Source organism: Xenopus laevis, chromosome 1L (genome assembly GCF_017654675.1).
Source record: "Xenopus laevis strain J_2021 chromosome 1L, Xenopus_laevis_v10.1, whole genome shotgun sequence".
NCBI classification, from domain to species: Eukaryota; Metazoa; Chordata; class Amphibia; order Anura; family Pipidae; genus Xenopus; species Xenopus laevis.
The window spans coordinates 37,995,097-38,001,096 of NC_054371.1; the positions used below are offsets into that span (position 1 = coordinate 37,995,097).

Below are 6,000 nucleotides of genomic sequence, written 5' to 3' on the forward strand. Positions count from 1 at the left end.
ATGGCTACAAAGGCATTTGCTGCATTTTATTTATTTCATCTTTCTATTCAGGCTCTCTCCTATTCATATTCCAGTTTGTTATTCAAATCAATGCATGGTTGCTAGTGTAATTTGAACCCTAGCAACCACATTTATGAAATTACAAACTGGAGAGTTGCTGAATCGAAAGCTAAATAGCTCAAAAACTATGAATAATATATAATGAAATCTGATTGTGTTTGTGAATTGTCTCAGAACATCACTCTCTACAGCATACTAAAAGTAACTCAAAGGTGAACAACCCCTTTAATACAATGCTATAACTCTGTTAAAAAAAAAAAGCAAATAGCTACTAAAATTAGGCGTGAAACTGATTCTAAACCAAGGTATAATCTAATCCATGAACATGTGGTACAGCAGGGGCATCCAACCTGCGGCCCAGCATGGATATGAATGCGGCCCAGCTTGAAACACTCAGTTCCTGAGGAAACGTCATAATAATATAATAATAAGTCTATTTAATATCTAGGTGTCCCATATTCCAGTGTATAGCTCCATCTGGTTATCCAACTGGTATTGTAGTTATTTTCTGTGTATTTTCTTTACTTTTACAAATCAAAAGAGTTTGTGTATTTCATGTGTGGCCCCAGCAAAGCCAAAAGGTTGAACACCCCTGTGGTACAGCATCTGTAAGTGGGGCACAATGTTCAGCATATCGTTGCTTTAAAGGGATACTGTCATGGGGAAAAAAATTTTTTTCAAAATGAATCAGTTAATAGTGCTGTTACAGCAGAATTCTGCACTGAAATCAATTTCTCAAAAGAGCAAACAGATTTTTTTATATTCAATTTTGAAATCTGACATGGGGCTAGACATATTGTCAATTTCCCAGCTGCCCCAAGTCATGTGACTTGTGCTCTGATAAACTTCAATCGCTCTTTACTGCTGTACTTCAAGTTGGAGTGATATCAACCCCTCCCTTCCCCCCCCCCCCACAGCAACCAAACAAAAGAACAATGGGAAGGTAACCAGATAACAGCTCACTAACACAAGATAACAGCTGCCTGGTAGATCTAAGAACAACACTCAATAGTAAAAACCCATGTCTCACTGAGACACATTCAGTTACATTGAGAAGGAAAAACAGCAGCCTGCCAGAAAGCATTTCTCTCCTAAAGTGCAGGCACAAGTCACATGACCAGGGGCAGCTGGGAAATTGACAAAATGTCTAGCCCCATGTCAGATTTCAAAATTGAATATAAAAAAATCTGTTTGCTCTTTTGAGAAATGGATTTCAGTGCAGAATTCTGCTGGAGTAGCACTATTAACTGATGCGTTTTGAAAAAAACATGTTTTCCAATTACAGGATCCCTTTAAGGGCTAATGTTTCATTATCCTCAATTCTTTTTAGAAATAGTTTCATGCCAATAAACATGTTTGGAATTAACAAAGAGCATAATAATAAATGGCTATTTTTGGAATATGACACTTTAGTTACAAATGGCACCCAATAATAATTAATGGCTCTTTTTGGAATACAAAACCTTAGTGACAAATTGCACCCAAAAAAATGGGTAAACAATATTTTGGCTGACCACAACGCAGTGTCATTAGCAAACAAACAATTTTCAGTGTTTTTCAATATGCCTTGAACACAGGCAAACGCAGGACCTTCAGAAAAAAATGTAAGCAGAGCTAACTGCATATGCCCAACGCATTATTTCCTAGCAGACTAAGGTATGAAGATCAAATTTACAGAAAGATCCATTATCCGGGAAACCCCAGGTCCCGAGCATTCCGCATAACAGGTCCCATGCCTGGATATAAGCTTCAGAGTTGTCAGCTTTAAAAAAAAAAAAACAAACAATCCATTTGAACTGTTAATTCCTCTAACGAGGTTCCTATAAGTATTTCTTAAGAGACACCAAATTTAGCCAGCTCTTTTTTATGGTTCAGACACAATAATCAGCACTTTAATTGGAATTTTATGTTTATTTACATTACATCATCATTTATTTATATAGCGCTGTCAAGATATCCTGATTTAGTGAAGCTTACAATGTACAAGCTTCATATATGGTCATATACCTGTTAACACATGCATGTTTTTGGATTGTGGAAGGAACCTGGAGAAACAGAGACAGCAAGCAGCTAGTATCCTTGTTAGAATAGAGCACAAGGCCAAGCAATCACACTATACAGTTTCAAGTAAAAAGGCATTAGCATGCTTGCTGCTAGCTTGGGCTGCAACACAAACTAGAGAATGGCAAGCTGGCAGCTATAAAATGGAAACATTCACTGGAAAAAGGTAACAGGTTGTAATCTCTTGAGAAAAGCTATTTTCTATTTTTAAAGGGATTACAAAGTATTAGATTGTATTATGGTTCCCTCCTATTAAAATCTGTTGTGTCTGTTCCTGCATGATATCATCTGGCAACAGATCTCAGATATGAAGGGCATGCTAGCCACACGCACATCTGCTGTACATATGGATCCCATACGGCCAATTCCTTGTTAAATGACGGTTAAGTGATAAGAGATTTGTGATGTTCCTTCATTCCTACTCAACACAAGGCATTTGTATAAGCAGATGCAGGTCTGTTGTTTAAGAGTGGATGAAAGCCGGTGTAGGGGTTGATCGTCTCCCAGCCCTGAGGCCATAAATTCCTGTCACTGAAGGTACAGCTACTCCAGCAAGCATGTAGCACCAGGAGGGACACACACGAGTGGAGCAAGGATAACGGATGAGTGCTGCCGAGCAAGTCACTGACATATATACACTGCTACTGTGTGTCCCCATCAGCAAACTGGGCTAAACACTGGCTACAACCTTTGCCTGCCTTCAACACAGTGTCCTTGTATGGAGCCTAATGCTCACACAGAAAAAAACCATCAGTATATATATGGTGCATACCAGTGATTCAGCACAATGCATAAATCCCTGCCTCGTTCCAACGTAGAGCAGTGATTCAGGACTGGTATTGTATATGCTACAGAATACTGCTTATTTCCATACACATCACAGTAGTCTGACACAAGGCTGCAGATTGTATAACATAACAGCTAGAATGTAACAGCAAGAGGCAAGTTAAACCAGGAATGCAGCATAGTCTGCTTCCCACAGCCCCCGATGCCTGCTGCTGCATTCCATGCCCTGCTGCTACTGCTGCTGCATTATATACCCTGCTGCTGCATTTCATACCCTGCTACTACTGCTGCTGCATTTCATACCCTTCTACTACTGCTGCTGCTGCATTTCATACCCTGCTACTACTGCTGCTGCATTCCATATCCTGCTGCTACTGCTGCATTCTGCTCGCTCAGTCTGGAGTACTGCAACAAGCTACACACAGTAGCACAATCATAGTGTGTCTCCCATCAGCTAAATTCCACAGATCCTCCTCCATACAAATGGAAATCATCAAGCAGCGCAGCTCACTTACTGTGTGTGTAGAACTGTCAGTGCTGCATCCAGTACTGGCTTTCGTGCTCTCTCGCTCTCTCCCCCAGACCAGAAGCTCCAGCCCCAGCAGCCGGAAGCTGATTCCAGCTCTCAGCCCTCAACTCAGGAAACAATTCCCAGCCCCTCCTTTCCTCTTCCATACGACTGGCTTGGAAGGAATGTGCTAGTCTGAAAGGTGTCTGGCGCCATCTGCTGTACTTTGTATACTATGCATCTTGATTCCTGCAAGGGAGTCAGCCTTTTTATTGCAGTATGTTTCATCATGTCTGCATCAGCGCTGCACCCTCCTTTAGGCATTTAGCTGCGCACAAATACAATAAATAATATTTTAATTAAAAAAAACAGTATTTTGTGTAATTTTTGTCATAATTATATACCCTCTCTTTCTTTTCAGTGACCCTATGGTATATAGCATGCTGGAATTCTAGTAAACAATGCTGCATTTTGGTTAAAGATCAAGGCAAGTGTAAATGTTGCACCGAATTAGTAAATGAGTCCCGATATCTTATCTGAACTGATACGTTTACAAAAATGTCAATTCTTCAACATTAGTGCAAACAATTCCTTAGCTTTATACCTACTGCATTTTAAAGGGGATGTTCACCTTTGAATTAACTTTTAGTATGATGTAGAGAGGGATGTTCTGAGACAATTCGCAATTCATTTTTATTTTATATTAATCATAGTTTTTGAGTTATTTAGCTTTTTATTAAGCAACTCTCCAGTTTGTGATTTCATAAATGTGGTTGCTAGGGCTCAAATTACACTAGCAACCATGCATTGATTTGAATAAACTGGAATATGAAAGGAGAGAGCCTGAATAGAAAGATGAAGTAAATAAAATGTAGCAATAACATATTGTTGTAGCCAACATACATTTGTAGCCATACAGAGCATTGGTTTTCTAGATGGAGTCAGAATGCTGGAGTAAGAAAAAAAAACACTCCTTAAAAGCTTGGCTTTTCACTCTAGTGTGCCCATGTGAAGAAGCAAAAAGTAGATCACTCTATGGGTGCTTGCACAGAAGTACCCCATACCATCCAACATTCTGGAAATAAAAAAAGGGACAAAAAAGTTGCAGGTGAATTGTTGGCCATGCCCATTTTGTGACCACACCCCCTAATTACCATGTTCATTTAAAAAAAAATTGGCAGGTTATGAAAGTTTGAACATTTTTCTGGGAAGTAAGGTGGGGGCTCCCCCTGCTGTTCCTAAGTATGACTGTTTTCCTGCTCAGCAGTTAGGGACCACCTGACAATTCCTATCCACAGCAGTAAATGAAGGGAGAATTTCACTGCATACAGTCAGGGTTCTTATAAAAACGGTACACAATTTTAAATTAAAGTATATTGGAGATAGGTTTCTTTTTCATTAAAGAAAGTAAAAATGGGATTTTATTTCTTTGCCTTTACATGCCCTTTAAGTTGTGAGTCTAACTTTTCCCAAGGGACCTGTTATCTTATATTGTTACAATTACTTATTTTCTTATCTAGAAATTGTTACAAAAGTATCTTATCTTCTGGCTGTTCTGGGCTCTCTGCCAAAAACGTTGTTTCTTTTTCTAGCAGAGAAAAACGGGACTTTCCAGTACAAATGAGGGACTGCAGGTTGAGCTGTCAAAAGAGGGACTGTCCCTCTAAAAACGGGACAGTTGGCTGGTACAGTTTTCTGCTTACAGGAGCACCAGCCTGGGGTATCAGTTAGAGATTATAATGGGGGTGCCTGACATTTGGTACCCTCCAGTGATTAAATATTTCCTTCTCCTTGAAGGCAGCCCTCATATAGGGAAAACTCATCCTGATCTCTAGACGTATGAACTCTATTATCTGGAAACCTATTATCCCAAAAGCTCTATAGAGGCCTGTTTAAGAAAACAATTTATATTTGTTGCAGCAATGACACAGGGCTCTGTAGTTGATGCTAAATACGCTGCTTAAATCCATATTGGTTACAAAAAAAATCATACTGGGGTTTTTAATGGTCAGATGTTTTAGTAGCCTTAATGTATGGTGATCCAATTTAAGGAAAGACTCCATATCTGGAAAACCCCAAGTTCAATGATTCCAATTAACAGATCCCATACTAGTCTAATGAAACGAATTAGCAACAAATCTCTCCGTTTGTAATCAGCCATGCAGCATAACATTGCAAGTGTTTACCTTGTACTTAATGTCAAACACATTCCAGATAATTCATTCTATACCAGCCTTTCATCAACAAATATCCCAAAGAACATTCACTGTAACAGGATAAAGAATTAACATCTTATACATACCTTAATCCTCATATTTATATTAATAAGTAGCAGGTATGGGGGCATGAGTGGACCACAGGTCAGACAGCTTTAACTCTCTCTGCTGTCTTATTTGAACTCCAAAGGTAACAGATAGTAAAGGTGATTGTTAAATAGTACAGCTACTCCTGTATTCAAGTTGAGTGCAATAATAAGGGGTATTGAAAAGTTTTTACACTTTCGTTACTTGTATTCTGTCTGGATGTTCTTGACTGATACTTATGTACAATGGATATTAGCCGGTTAGTCAACTGGGTAGGTTTGA

The 6,000-nt window shown here is 39.0% G+C and overlaps 1 protein-coding gene across 9 annotated transcripts in view; it reads right to left on the reverse strand.

Moving 5' to 3' along the window:
* Window positions 1-3,698, reverse strand: part of apbb2.L (amyloid beta precursor protein binding family B member 2 L homeolog) — a 166,200-nt gene extending 162,502 nt beyond the window's left edge. For 5 of the 9 annotated variants that reach the window (XM_041588561.1, XM_041588555.1, XM_041588583.1 and 2 more), the window contains exon 1: window positions 3,423-3,675. The gene's annotated coding sequence lies outside the window, so the exon portion shown is untranslated. Of the gene's footprint in view, window positions 1-3,422 lie in introns of all 9 variants that reach the window. The other 4 variants (XM_018229369.2, XM_018229328.2, XM_018229377.2 and 1 more) reach the window with 4 other exon arrangements.
* Window positions 3,699-6,000: the final 2,302 nt, after the last annotated feature.